The sequence below is a fragment of the Phascolarctos cinereus genome, unplaced genomic scaffold, assembly GCF_003287225.1.
Source record: "Phascolarctos cinereus isolate Bilbo 61053 unplaced genomic scaffold, phaCin_HiC Scaffold_5;HRSCAF=322, whole genome shotgun sequence".
In the NCBI taxonomy this organism is placed as follows: domain Eukaryota; kingdom Metazoa; phylum Chordata; class Mammalia; order Diprotodontia; family Phascolarctidae; genus Phascolarctos; species Phascolarctos cinereus.
This window is the reverse complement of record NW_027555958.1, coordinates 282,904,097-282,918,990: the sequence shown is the minus strand read 5'-3', so window position 1 is coordinate 282,918,990 and position 14,894 is coordinate 282,904,097. Positions and strand designations below refer to the sequence as shown.

The following is a 14,894-nucleotide window of genomic DNA, read 5'->3' as shown; positions in this document are numbered from 1 at the left end:
AGATGCTGTATCTGCTAAAGATGACTTGTAGCTTCCTCTCAACTTTGGGCAAAAAGGTTTGGGAAAATCTCAGTCCTTCCATTTAGCTTACTGTCCTGTTAGAATGTCTCTACTCCCTCAGACAAGCATCTCCTAGGTCTGAACACAATCAATTGAGTCACTCTGCTTACCAACAGAGCTTTTGAACACTCACAGAGCTATAGGTGATTGGCTCCAAGGTCAGTCCAGTTTCCCCTTCATCCTCTCCCCCTCCCGGTGGAAGAATGAAAATAGAGCTGAGGGTGGCAAAAACAGGTGCATCATCTTGTGACATCAATTCTGTCCAAAGGAGGAACAGGAGAGGGCAGGGCAGGACAGGCAAGGCCTCTGTCAAACCCCCCTTCCAGCAGCTGCCATGCTCCCTAATGAGCGGATGGGGTTAATGAACGCTGTGTTACAATGAGCCAACCCACTGCGCTGACCTAGCTGCCCAGTGGCCCCAACTACATAATAGGAGGAACAGATTCTTAAGAGAAGACTGACTGTTCCCTGGAGAGCTTGGGCTCCAAAACATTCCCCCTGGAGAGACTTCATGAAGCCAGGCTCTGAGCATTTGCCCTGGGTTAGCATTTCCCAAACTAGTTTTGCTTCAAAACATTTGGGGGCTTGAACTATATTAAAGGAACCCATAAATGCTGGTTTGGGGGATGGGCAGGGCTCATATGCAGTGTCTGAAGGTATGGAATATCCCTAGGGATAAAATATGGCAGAGGAGATTTTGGAGCAAAATTGAGAAAATTAAACCTATTTTCTATGTCGCAATTGCTGCAGTTATCAAGTATTTTTGGCAAATGATGATGATGATGATGATGATGATAGCTAGCATTTACATAGACCTTTAAGGTCTACCAAGATCTTTAGATATATTATTTCATTAACCCTATGCCATTAGTATCTTGTCTTTCATATGAGGAAACTGAAGCTGAGACAGTATAATATTTTTTATTTATTATTTTAGAGTCTAAAATATTAACACCGACCTTTTCTTATGGAATCCTATTCACAGCAGGCATATGTAGTTAGGACATATTTTAGGAAACACTGCCTTGGAGAATATCATGGTACACAAAGGGCAAATGTTGAACTGTGAGTCCCCTCCGGAGCCCACAGGACCAGCAAACTTCCCAGGGTGAAGGTCTTAGCCCCAGTGGGCACACTTTCTTCCTGTAAATATTATTTAAAGGACTCCTAAGTTTCAGAGTCACCCAGGAATGGATAGTGAGGGTGGAAATATCATCCATGTCATAAGGAGAGATGCATTTTAGTGTGCAAATCACCTAGCAGTTGTGAAAGATGGATCTTTAAGAGTGTAGCAAATAGAAGTGGACGGGAAGATAACTGACATTTATATAGTGCTTTAAAAAAGACTTTGAATATATCTTTTTACCTTACAATGGTCCTGTAAAATATATGCTATTATGCCCATGTTAAAGATGTGGAAACTGAGACTCTGAGAAGTTAAATTGTGCCCATAATAATACAGCTGGTCTATAGTGGGATTTGAATAATAATAATAATAATAATAACACAAATTTATATATTATTTTAAGATTTGCAAAATGATTCGCATATATCATCTCCAGTGAGCCCCATAAAAACCCTATGAGGTTGATGCTATTATGCTCATTTTAAAGACGAGGAAACAAACTGAAAGATTAAGTGGTTTGTCTAGGGTCCCACAACTAGCAGATTCCTAAGGCAGGATTTGAATCCAGATCTTCCTCATTGTGAGCTCTAATTACTATACCAGGATGCCTCTGGGGAAGCTGCAAGTAGGTTCCATATTTGCCCGACATACAGCCTTTTCCCTTGCGCCATTGCAGTGTGAGTGCCCTGCCCCCATCTGCAGCAGCTCAGTAGACTCTCTCCCAGACCCGGGCCTGACCTTGGCTCCAAACCTTACTCCAACCAAGTAATTTCAGCATAGGTATCTTCATGCCAGAGCTGGGCATCTCTCACCAATGAACGGAGTGTGTGAGGGGGGAAAGCAGTGTTTGAGGAGGAAAGGTAGGGGAGGCAGCGCAGGGATTTGATTTGATTTTTCTGATGGGTCTTTGAGATGAAATGCTTGTTGAGGATGGAAGGGGAAGGAAGAGAGGGGGGAGGAGAGGGAGGAAGGGAGGCGGGCGGGAGACGGGAGGTGGGGAGGGCAGGGTTGCTGATTGTGTGAATGTGGCCCACTTATTGTTCCACAGCTTTATTCCTCTAGCCTAGATGGGGTTGATTTAGAAATCCTAATAAGGGAGCTCTCAGGGCTTCCCGAGTGTGACACATAACTTGAGCTGCTCTGGGGGCTTCTTTGTTCTCTAATGACAGCTGACTTGGTTGGGTAGTGGGAACAGTTTGAGCATAACTCTACACTGCCTGTGCTGGCAGCTGCCTATTTAACTCTTTCTCATCCACCCATCTCCCCAGGTCCCAGGCATAACCTGGTCCTCTACTCCCCTGCCTCTCCCTTGTTCCCCAAAAGGACAGCTTGGAGGGTGGGGGTGGGGTGGAATTAATTCTATTGGAGTAAAGGGGAAAGATGTCCTGCCTTTATAGCATTCTTTGCAAATCAAGATGCATTTTCTGGGGAATGGCTTTCTCCTTTTGGGAATGGCTTTCTCCTTTTCTGGGGAATGAGAACCAATTTGTCTGGCTTTAGAAACTGAGTGAGTAAAAAGAAGGAAAAGGCTAATTAGAATGATTTTTCTTTGGCCTAGAGAAAAGATGAGGAAGTATCTCCTTTCTTTTAGTAGAAAGGTGGTAAACTACAGATGAGGGGTGTTGCATACCTTGTCAGCCACAGTCATTTTGTCAGTTGATTTTACTTAACTGTTTTTCTCTGTAAAAAGGGAGGGCTGATTGGAGATGGAGGAGGGAGGTTGGCAAAGGTATGTTCAGACTGTCAAATAAAAACAGAAGACATTAACATAACTTCTTTAGAAAAAAGTGAGCCCATTATATAATAATTTCACATGTATATAACACTTCAGTGTGATTACCTCACATTGCAGCCCTAGCTACTACTAGTTACTCTGGTCAGTCATTTTGGTTCCAGGGATTGGAATCTAATTTTCCTAAAAGCCTTAGTAAACATAAATGAGCTTCATGAATTTGTTCTGATTGGTAGTGTTCACAGTGAACAGAGTCAAGAAAATCTGGGTTTAAGCCTTGCCTCTGATATATACTAGCTGGGTAACTATGGATAAGTCACTCAACTCTTAGTAGTGCCATTATGTCTCTAAGGCTAAAAGTTACAGATGAATTGACCGGCATCAGTTGAGGGATTTTCTACACTGGGACTTTCTTCACACTGATGGGATTACAGATGTGACCTCCTCACAATGAGAAAGAGAATTTGTCCAAAGAATTAGATTATGTGTGTGTGTATGTATATGTATATATGTATATGTGTATATGCATATGTATATATATGTATATATGTGTGTATATGTGTATATATATATGCATATATATACACATATATATGTATATTTTTGGTTATTATCCCTCTCTGGTCTCATTCTTCCCACTTGAACTGGATTAGCAGGTTAGTTTCCCAGAGAGTAGCAGAATTTTTCTCCTAGAGCCCGGAGGGTCTGGTATTTCTAGTGTTTTTACTCACAAGCCCCCATCTATGTGCTCCCTAATATTAATTAACCACTTGACATCAATTAACTTTTAGAAAGGGCTATTTACTGAAAAGTAAGGACAGAAGTTACAAAAACATGTCTAGACTAGGGTGTATTTGGCAGTGATCTGGTAAATCTTTAACAATTCACTCTGGGGGGAAATATAGGCATGAAACACTTAAGTTTAGTCTGCAATATTAACATTTTCTCTACCATTTTCTTAAGTCTAGACAATCAACAGAACAATAAATCAAGCCCTGATTGGTAGCATTTGCTGATTTCTGAGGTGCAAATAGATGCTTGTGCTTAGCTGAGCTGGCTCTTTGCTGGAGTCAGCGTCTTATCGGACAGATCAATCCACGACTGGGTAGGGTCAAACCAGTTGACAGCCACGCTGGCTTCTTACTACACTTTGTTGCTGCTGCTGCTGGTTCCTGCTGTCAGTGAGAGACTCTCCTGATTGGTCTAATGGAGCTTCCAAACTCACAGGACTCCTGAGCACTCTTTCTTTAGAACACTCATTTCCCTTAAGTCAGGAAAGAAGAAAGACAAAAGAAACTGAGGCACTGTGTGCTCAGGGACACGTGGTAGCTTGGTGGGAGACAGGGCAGCCAATATCCTTCTTCCACCTGGTGGCTCATAGCAATTCTTGCCTTGCCGGATGCTGGGAAGAAAACCACGAAAGACCTAAGAAAGGGTAATATTTATCATTTTGTAAGCAAGGTCAGTTCCTGCTCTGTGAGACTTGAGTTATCTGTTTTCCCGGGTCCAAAGCCAAATCTAGACTCTGTTTTCAACACACAGTATGAACCACTGAATCATCACAGCCAAAATGAGCTTTTAAATTTCCAGGTGTTGGACTGGCAGCAAGTAGAAGGTATCTGCATGTGCCTTAAGGACTGGGTCTTCACTGGACAGATTCCCCAACCACCCCCCATTACAGGGGCACTAACTTCTAGCTCTGGAATCATCTAAGTCCCTGATCTCTTGAATCATTAATTCTTAATGTTTAGAATCCTTGGATTAGAAGAAATTAGATGGGATCTAAATTGAGAGATCTAAGACTCATCTTCCTGAGTTCAAATCTGGCCTCAAACATTTATTAGCTAGCTGTGTGACCCTGGACAAGTCATTTAACCCTGTTTGCCTGAGTTTCCTCATCTGTAAAATGAAGTGGAGGAGGAAATGGCAAACCACTCCAGTATCTTTGCCAAGGAAAAAAAATGGGATTACAAAGAATCAGACACGACTGTAAACAATTGTGGGATCTACTTCTGTGTTTTTAGACAATGTTGTGTCTTAAGTACTGTAAAATGGAGAACATTCCTTCAACTTCTCTCAATTTCTAATTTTAATGCATTATCTGGAAACCCTTTCTTTAAGATCAGGTTCTTAGAATCATAGCTTTAGAGCTGGTACAGACAGCTTAGAGGTCATCTAATCTAAACCCTCATGCTATAGATGAGAAAACTGAGGCCAGAGAGGTATAGCAGCTTGCCTTTTTGAGTTTAATATTTCAGGGAGCTATGATGTCACACTCTTTCTAAAACTAAAAGCTACAGTGGCTGAAAAATTCACCTTAAGAGGCATCTTGGGAAATTAGCCAGAGAACTGGTCCTAGATTCAGAAAGACCTGGGCTCAAATCCTACCTCATATGTATACTCTGTGAGTATGACCCTAGGTGAATCACTTAAATTTTCAGCGTCCCAGACAGCTCACTACTATAAGTTGCAAGACAGGCGCCAATCTGTATTGGAAAAGACATTTTACTCACTGGGAATTCCATAAACCAAAGAAATCACAGGTGCTGAATATTCCATCTGTACCCAACTTCCTTAAAAAAATTATCACCCTATAGTGAACTTGGCAACTTGCCTCAGTCTGGTCCAAGAACCAGACAAATATACGTCTATATCTGTATATTGACAGATATATTGTTGATGACCAGAAAGAAATTTTACTCCAGTGGCATCACCTTCCAGTACCTAGGATTGCTTCCATACCATGATGAAGCATTAGTGAATGACTTATTTTAAAGGTTAATTATGCTTTGGTATTGGGTTCTTATGTCAAACACAAGTGCTCTGGAATGAAAAGATTCATTTTGGAAAACATTGCATCTATTAACATTGTGCCTGTGTTGTCTTTATTTTTACATTTCCTCAAACTGGCATTGGAGGCATGTGGACCTGGGTGGATATTTTGAATGTGAAACATCCAAGTGACTTGATTTCAAATTGGCTCTATAAGGCAGTATGGTTTGAGCAATAATGGAAATAGCAGAAGAGATCTTAGTCATGTTTGATGTCAGAGTCTGGGAGAAAAAAAAGTGATAAAAAAAAAACCTGTTGGTTTCTTGCACAGTTCAGGTTAATATTTGACCATTCGGTTCCTATTACTCGGGGAACTAATAGTGATGAATAAATCACAAGGAAAGTGTAGTCATCACCATCTCACCCCACACCTTTCTTCTTTCCCCTCAGACTCTTTGCATTTAGTTTCTTTATCTTTTAAAACAGCTACCTTTATGAATATGTAATGAGGGTGTGTGGAATTGATTAGGACACTCATGACCAATTGCTTTCTCTCTAATCTAATTAATCAAATCACAGACAATGAAGTATTAAGGTCTTCAAAGAAATGCAAAAATGTGTCTATACTTTGTTACCCCTTTACAAATTGTAAAAAAGTTCCCCCAGCAAAACTGGTAGAATTGGCAGAGGGCACTTAAACATTGGATGTCCCAGGATTGTCTGTATCTTAGGTGGCCTTTTAAAAATTAGGACATACTATCTAGTAAGCCTGTGAAGTCAGGAGGGAGCTGTGAGTAGTGTGACTGATGTAAGTCAAGACTAGATTCCATCCTGGTTTTTCGGAGTCGAGCTATGGAGAGGAGTAGGCCCAGGGAGTTCTGTTCAGAGACCTGCCAAACAGAGATGCTATACCCAGGGGGAGCAGTGTTATGACTTTCTTGGTTCTTGAGCAGTTAGTGCAGTTCAGTTGTTTGTTCTGACTCTTTGTGACCCCGTTTAGGGTTTTCTTGGCAAAGGTACTGGAGTGGTTTGCCATTTCCTTCTCCAGCTCCTACTACAGAGGAGAGACTGAGGCAAACAAGGTTAAGTGATTCGTCCAGGGGAAACTAGGTAGGAAGTGTTTGAGAATGGATTTGAACTCATGTCTTCTTGACTCCAGGCCCAGTGTGCTATCCACGGCACCATCTAGCTGCCCCTCTGCTAAGTGTAAATGTGTATGATCATCCTTATCACTGGGGCTGTGTGCAGTTGTGAGAGAATGTACCTTGGACATATACACAAGTATACGTGTATGTATACATATATGCATATGTATATGTATAAACACATATATGTGTATACATGCATACACATATCTCACTATTGTCCTTACATTGCCATATCAATAAATACCTTTGTTTTGAACTAATTGTATTTATTTATTATTTTTAAATATATGATTATTAAATGTAAGTACACCCATGCGGGGCAGGAGCTGTGATTTTGGAAGTATAGACCCACAGAATACCTCACATCTAGAGTAACCATCTCTCCTGAGCACACAACCTGTGAACAATATTTGAAAGTAATCATGGAGGAGATGCTCCCTATGTGACTTCAGAGAACTTGTCTGAGGAAAGCAGGCCTATGTTTGTCTAGGAAGGAAGCATACACATATACCCCAAAAATTCCAAATGGGATTTGCTGTGAGGCAACATGACTCTTTAGCATTTTTGAAAGTAAAGAAAGCATTAGAGTCCCAGGTCATTGATGACATAGGATGTCATTAAGGTAAAGATCTTCCACTGTTATCCTGCTGCCCAAACAGGGAGTCAGAAGAACATCTTTGGCACACGTGACTTTAGCTAGGATGTGCCATGGTAGCAAAACTCCCTGTTGAGAAATAAGAGTTTCTGACAATGGTGCACAGTTTCTTCTGGTTGGCATCATCCCACTGCTTCCCCCCTCCTACATGGCCCTGGGACATTGGAAAGTCACATCGATCCATATTGATTGCCAGCACCTGTATCCACCAGACCATCCCTTACTGATATTTCCTGATCTCCTGACTGCGGCTGGCTAGTGTTTCTGTGGCAACAGGGAGGTGGAGGCTGGGTGGAGGCTTAGACCATTTTTCATCAGGTGCTACTGCTTTGTTCAATCTGGTGGGCCATTCTTCACTGTGGAGACAAAGCAAAGGTAGAAGAGATTGTCTAAATGGCTGGTCCTGTCCCAGTTCCCAGGGTCAAGAATTGTTCTCAAAGAGGACCATGATATCAGGAAGGTGATGTCATGACTTGCAAGTGAATTGGATTTAGGTAAGGTGGGGCTGTGCAAAGACACCAGCATCACTTTCTCCTCCTGAGTCATCTGGGTCCAGTGGCAAGATATAGATCAGGATGACTGGAAATGAATGTGTCCTCAGATACTTACTATCTGTGTGATCTTAGGCAAGGGTCAAGAGTAAGGAATAGAGGGTTAACTAAGGAACTGTCTTCAGGGTGAACAGAAACATAGGGAGTACAACATGACAAATCTGTCCTCTATGTGCTTGTGTGTGTGTGTGTGTGTGTGTGTGTGTGTGTGTGTGTGTGTAATTTAAAAGTCTGTGAGGCTGGGGCAGCTAGGCGGCACAGTGGACAGAACATCAGCCCTGGATACTGGAGGACCTGAGTTCAAATCCAGCCTCAGACACATAACACTTACTAGCTGTGTGATCCTGGGCAAGTCACTTAACCCCATTGCTCCCCCCCAAAAAAAAGAGTCTATGAGGCTTACTCTTAGAATCATGGAGGATTATCAATCTTCAAGGCATTTAGAACTAAAATCCCTGCCCAAGAACCTAAAGTATTCTTTCTTCCTTTGCAACACTAGAACAACGCTTGTCACATAGAAGGCATTTTTTTAAAAAAATGCTTTTTGTTTGATTGTTTGATTCCAGGGTTCTAAATCTATGGGGAAAAAAAAGTCCTAACCTTTGATCAAGGAGGAATATGTGTATATTGTTTTGCATCTTGGTCTTATCTCATGGAATTTAAACTGGGAGGGACCTCACAGGTCATTTTGAGGCCCACAGTGATTTAGTGACTTGCCCAAGACCACATAAGAAATAAGTGGTAAATCCAGATTTTGAACTAGTAAAGTTCTCTGGAGAATCCTGTTCATTAAATGCTGATTCTTGGAAGACCATTCTCTCTGCTTCCTTTACACTTTTTCTATATCTAACCATGATCTACATTAGCTTGGGCAAAGACTAGCCTGAGAAAAACAAGCAAATACAAAAAAGTTTCGGTTGGTTTCTGCTCCTGTGAACCCTGCCTTGACATAGTTCCAGAGGACCCATTTACCTATGAAAAAACTTCCCTCCACCCTTTTTTTCGCTCCCAGAACAGGATTAGGCCCTGTTCCCACCATACATGCTGCTCGGTTACCAGGTGCATCAATACCTGTCCAGGTCAGTCAAGCATCTCCTCATTCCATAAGGAAACAGAGAGTGTGGAAAGCAGAAGGGGGAGCAGAGTTGGGAGAAGGGAATTCAGAAGAGGAGAGGGAATAGAGAATAGGGTGAGAAGCCAGGAAAGCAAAACAGAAGAGCACTAGGGTAGGAAAGTTGACTTGAGGATATGTACTTGTGTCCTCCTCATGGAGGTAATTAAAAAGTCAAGACTCTGCAGCCTGAATGCCTTTTGGTCTTGCCCCATGTATCGCTACACAAAGGCTAAATCTGGCATGTTTTCATCCTCAGGCTTGAGCACTGCTCCATGGAGAATGGAGATAGCCCAGATTGTACATCAGTTTTAGGCTTGAGCCCCAGAGGCCCGGCTGTGTGGACTCCAGGCCAGGAAAGGGAGGGATGTGATCCCTCCTCATCTCACACCCACAGCATTTCCTGTTCTTTTCAGTGCTTCAAAAGCTGTGGCTTAACTTTCTTAAATGTCCAAAAAGAAAAAAAAAAGTCATTCAAAAAAGACCTTGTGTCCTAAGCCCTTTCTTGCCTCTGGTTCCTAAATGGAGACTTCAGACCTCCTTGGCTAATCAGTTTGACTGGGGACTTGCTCCAGTCCCCAGGGCCTCAAGTGCTCCACAGCATGAATGATAACTAAACCCATGTTCTTCTTGCTCCTCCTCCTCCATTTTGCCTCTAACCTTGGTTAAAGGACAAGTAGGAATTGCTGGGTGTCTGGCTACCTGACAGAAAGTCTCTTCTAAGCATAAGTAGAGCAACCTTGGATAAATCTCAAAACTGACAACACCCAGGATCCCATGGAGGGTGAGTGGGAAGATGGGGCTATGTTAGAACGTGAAACAATCAGCTCTGTCCTGCATTACTGGATGCTTAGATATAGCCAGTACTGAAGGACATTTTAAGAAGGAATGGCCTCCCATGGACACTTACTGCTCAGTTGAACTATGGAGGGAAGGGGCAGTCTAGAGTTGTTACAAGGGCAATTACAAAGATGTGCCAGGTGGAGGAGGTGAAGAGTCCAAGGGTGGAAGAAGTGACAGGTAATATGTACTGTTGCAATTGGAACAAGGCTTAGCTAATTGGATTGACATCAATCATCACATCTGGAAAGTGAGGGCAGCTGGGGAATGGGGAGTCCATCCTTGCCTTTATATCTTAATATTTTCAGTCAGCAATGATAAAATATTTATCAGGCTTAGTTACATGGTAGCACAAGGAAATATCTAATGCTATTCTCTGTGCAGAGCTGACTCACTTAACTCTGGAAGTTCCAAGCTGCTGGCTGTCTTTGGTGAGGGTGGTGGAATTCCCCTGTCCTTCTCTCTATCTGTGCCTCTACCTCCACCCCCAAGAGCAATTCAGGGGAAAAACACTGGTCAAGAGGTGGTACTTGGAAACAGTATTACTTTTGCTTAAAGATTAAGCAAATGGTTATGTGAAAGTGATAATATGTGGAAAAGCTGGGGTTTGTCAGAGAAACATTGCTGAAAAGACACAATGTTATTCTGAAGCAACACATTTGGACAGATAAGGGAGGAGAGATGGAGAATGTCTTGTTCTTCATGTGTCTCTTAAGTTAAGGTTTCAAGGTCCCATCATATTGGAGCATGGTGGGGGCTGGTTGATGAGACAGTTCTTTTGGCTGCTTGGAATGGCCGAAAGGCGTAGGAACGTGAAAGGGGCAGGATTTTTAATACAAGTTCAAAAAGAACTACTTTCCCAAAGCAAAGTGAATGGCCCTGGAGGTTATTAAAATAAATGAACTTTACTTACTAGACATAAATGGTTATTTAACCGAAGATAGTGAGGTGGCATAATGCAGTGGATAGCCTGTTATTGTTGCAGCAGAAATGTCATTTCAAAGTCCTACTTGTGATAGGTAACAGTTGTGTGACCCTGGGTAAGTCTCTTGAATGTTCAGTGTCCCAGATAATTCCTTTAGTGGATAAATTGCTGACTAGTTACCAAAAAGGAGTTTCTATACCATAAGTCTCACAAACAGATCCATATTACTTCCTCCCTTCCACCCTAAGTAAAAACCCACCACAGAGAAGCAGTGTTCACCAATTGCTTTAATGGGGAAGGCAAAACAAAGACAAACCAATAAACAAAGCCAACAATGCCAGATCCCCTTTCTGTGCCAACTAAAACCATGATTCCTTGTTTCTCTATCTCTTCGCCCACTCAAAAGCGTGCCAGATCTGAGACCCAGGGAGGATTTGTGCAAAATTTGCTCATGCAATGCATGGATTCCATTGCTTGTCACATAAGGAGTGCACTAAAAGAGAGAAGAGAAGAAGAGAAATGGGGACTCCATAGGAACGAAAGTCACAAAATAATTTGGGGGCTTTGAATTATATTCTGGGCTGACATGCCTAAGTTGAAGGGGACATCCCTTATTTGACAATTGGCTGGAGAGTGCTTGGGCAGAGGAGAAGTAGAATTGGATATTTATATTCAAGCAAAGTATCTCCAAAGAGCCTCTAGAGAACACGGGGACCAAGCCAAAGGAAGTGGAGGAAACTGCATTTGGCTCTCATTAAGCATAAATGTGATAAAGTATGATTTATTCCTGAAAAGGGAGTTCAGTTGTCAGGAAAGTTATCAGGTTTACAGCCCTGAGGGAGGTTTAAATTATTCTTGGGCTATAGAATTGTTGTTATTTGAATCTTTTATTTTAAATAGAGGATGATCAAAACCAATGCACACACTTTGTACTATAGCTAAGCCCCCATTAATGCGAATAATGAATCTGGTGGAGTTGTCATATGTATTCAGATTTGTGCTATGGAAGTTAGAATTATATAAAATATGCTTATTGGTTCCAGCCCAAAGGAAATATTCAGTGTTAATTTGAATAATGGGATTTTTTTTCCATGGGATTCATTATTCACACTAATTGGGACCTAGCTATAGAAAGAGTCCTGGATTAGGAATCTGGAAATTTTAGTTTTCACCCTGGCTCTTCCACTAATTCACCCTGTAACACTGAGTCCTTTAGCGATGATGAATTTTTCCTTTATGACTAGCTGTCTTCTTGGTTTCCAAGGTTGAATAGACGATAGAGAAAGCATTTATTAGGCACTTACTATATGCCAGGCGTGATGCTAGGCACTGAGAATACAAATACAAGCAAAAAACAACACACACACACACACACACACACACACACACACCCTGCCTTCAGGTAGCTTACATACTAATATGGGAAGATGACACATAAAAGAAACTTGAAAAATATGATGGAGGTGGGGGCATGGGAGTATATCTTATATGAGAACAAGGTCCAGAAGGAATATTAGGGTGAACTAAGTTTGGAACAAACATGGTTGATGTGAGTGCTTCCTCAACTGGAGGTTTTTTAAAAATGAATTCATCAATCAGAGGAGAAGTCTGTAGAGGTAGTAGAGTTGCCATCATGAAAATGGCCAAAGTTCTGGAAGGAGTGTGCAGAACCATGGGCTGAACTAGGTATGGAATTTGGAATCTTTCAGCTGACTTTCAGGGATTACTCCCTTAGAGAGAACTTGTTGAAGCTTTTTTGAGACCACTAGGTTGATGGCTAATGCTTCAGCCAGCCAATGAAAAATGATTTCATAATAACAATAATAATTATATCATATAATTATTATAATGTTATATAATTATAATAAATTCATTTCCTAAAGGGGGTATGCTACAATTTCTTCATACATCATTTACACAAATGTTGAAAAGCTTGTGCACGAAAGAAATCAGTGAAGTTTAAATCAAAAGGAAAATAGTTAAATGGAGGGGAAAATCTTTATAGGAAACTTCCCTGATAAAGGTCTATATCTTAGATGTTGAGAATAACAGCCAGGGAGATGAAACAAGCCCCACCATCACTGTCACCTCAAAACCCAAACACCAATTGGCAAACCAGTCAACTAGAATCAGTGAGGTGCCCCAAAGGAGAGATGGTAGGCAATATGAACAGGGTGGGACCACCATTAACCCTATTATCCCTGCTTAGATCCTCTGTTAAAGACTTTAGCTTAAAAAGGCCAAGGTCCCCCACTCCATGCAGGGCCATCTCCAGTCATCCTGATCTGTATTTTACCACTGGGCTCCAGAGGAAAAAGTGAGACTGGTGACTTCAAACAGCCCTCCCTCACTTAAATCCGATTCACTTGCATGTCATGGCATCACCTCCCTGATGTCATGGTCCTCTTTGAGAATGAAGGACAAACAGCAAACAACAACAGCTTAAATCCCAAGAGCCCTAATCAAGAGTTCTCCCAGACCCCTGGCCCTACCTCCACTCTGTCCCTGCTTCCATCATTGAGAGAACAACACCCCTAGAGACAGAATCCAGCAATTACCTCTGCCAGTGGTGCAGCCCTTCTCCTAAGCAGTCCCAGCTACTGATGACATGGAAAAGAATGTTCTCACCACCAAAGTCCTTGCCACTTTCAAATAGTTTAACATCAGAAATGGATATAGTATTGGCCATCAAAATGATACTAACAAGATGCTTGTATCCCAGTGTCATTATCCGTGTATACTCTAGTTAATCTGGATTACTTGCCATCTGGACAACTGGGCTTTACCATCTGCCTTGCCAATGTACCCTAAGGACCACTGGGCCTTTTCATCTACCTTGCAGCTTGGCATTCCTCCTGTGCTGTCTCCCCCTTTTAGACCATGAGTTCCTTGTAGCCCCAATTCTTAGACAATGCTTTACATGCAGCAAGCACTTAATATTTTCATTCATACATTTTATATATATATATATATATGTATATATATATATATGTACATATATGTATACACATATAAAATTATTTACAAATATGTAAAAAATAGAGGTATACCTCAATAGATAAAAATGGTCGAAAGATATAAAGAAGTAGTTTTTGAAAGAAGTAATGCAAGCTATCAATAGCTATATTTTTAAATGGGACAATTTACCAATAGTAAGAGGAATGAAAGTTAAAAGAACTCAGAGTTTCTAACTTACATCCATCAGATTGGCAAAGATGATAAAGGAGGAACATGGTAGATGTAGGAAGGGATATGGGAGAATAGACATGCTGATGCATTGTATTGGAGTATGGTCCAATGCAATTTGGAACCATACCCCAAAAGATACTAAACTATGTGTAACATTCAACCTAGAGTACCACTCTAAGGTATACACACACACACACACACACACACACACACACACACACACACACACACGTATGTGATCAAAGAGAGAAGAAAAGGACTTATATGTTCCAACATATTTATAGCAGCACTTTCTGGAAATAAAATAAGTACCCATCCATTGTGTAACAGCCAAACAAGTGATGATGTCTTAATATGATGCAATATTGTTGTTCCATGAGACATTACATAAAGGACAAATTTGGAGAAATCTGGGGAAACTTGCATGAACTGATGCAGGGTGAAATGAGAAGAACTGGTACAACAATTTATAAAAATTATATAAGTATGTAATGTAATAGAAATATGTAAAATTATAAAATTTACAATAAAGTAAAGGAAAATGATTTTGAAACACTTGAGAACACTCATCAGGGTAATGACTGATATGTGTAGATATGTAATCCTATGATTTTAGAAGACAAATGACGAAGAATGTTTTCCATTTCCGGTAAAAAGGTGATGCACTAGAGGTATAGAATGAGGCATACATGTTCAGATACAGCCCTTGTGTTGATTTGCTTTGTTTATTTGAGGTGTGTGTAAGAGGGCTTCTACTTTTGGTAGGGGTAGGGTGGAGGTGGGTG

At 41.2% G+C, this 14,894-nt stretch overlaps 1 long non-coding RNA gene across 1 annotated transcript in view; it reads left to right on the top strand.

Annotated features, from left to right (window-relative positions):
- The window catches only part of LOC110219311 (uncharacterized), a 57,476-nt gene that overhangs the window by 1,324 nt on the left and 41,258 nt on the right, over nt 1-14,894 (top strand). The gene's annotated exons all lie outside the window — the stretch shown is intronic.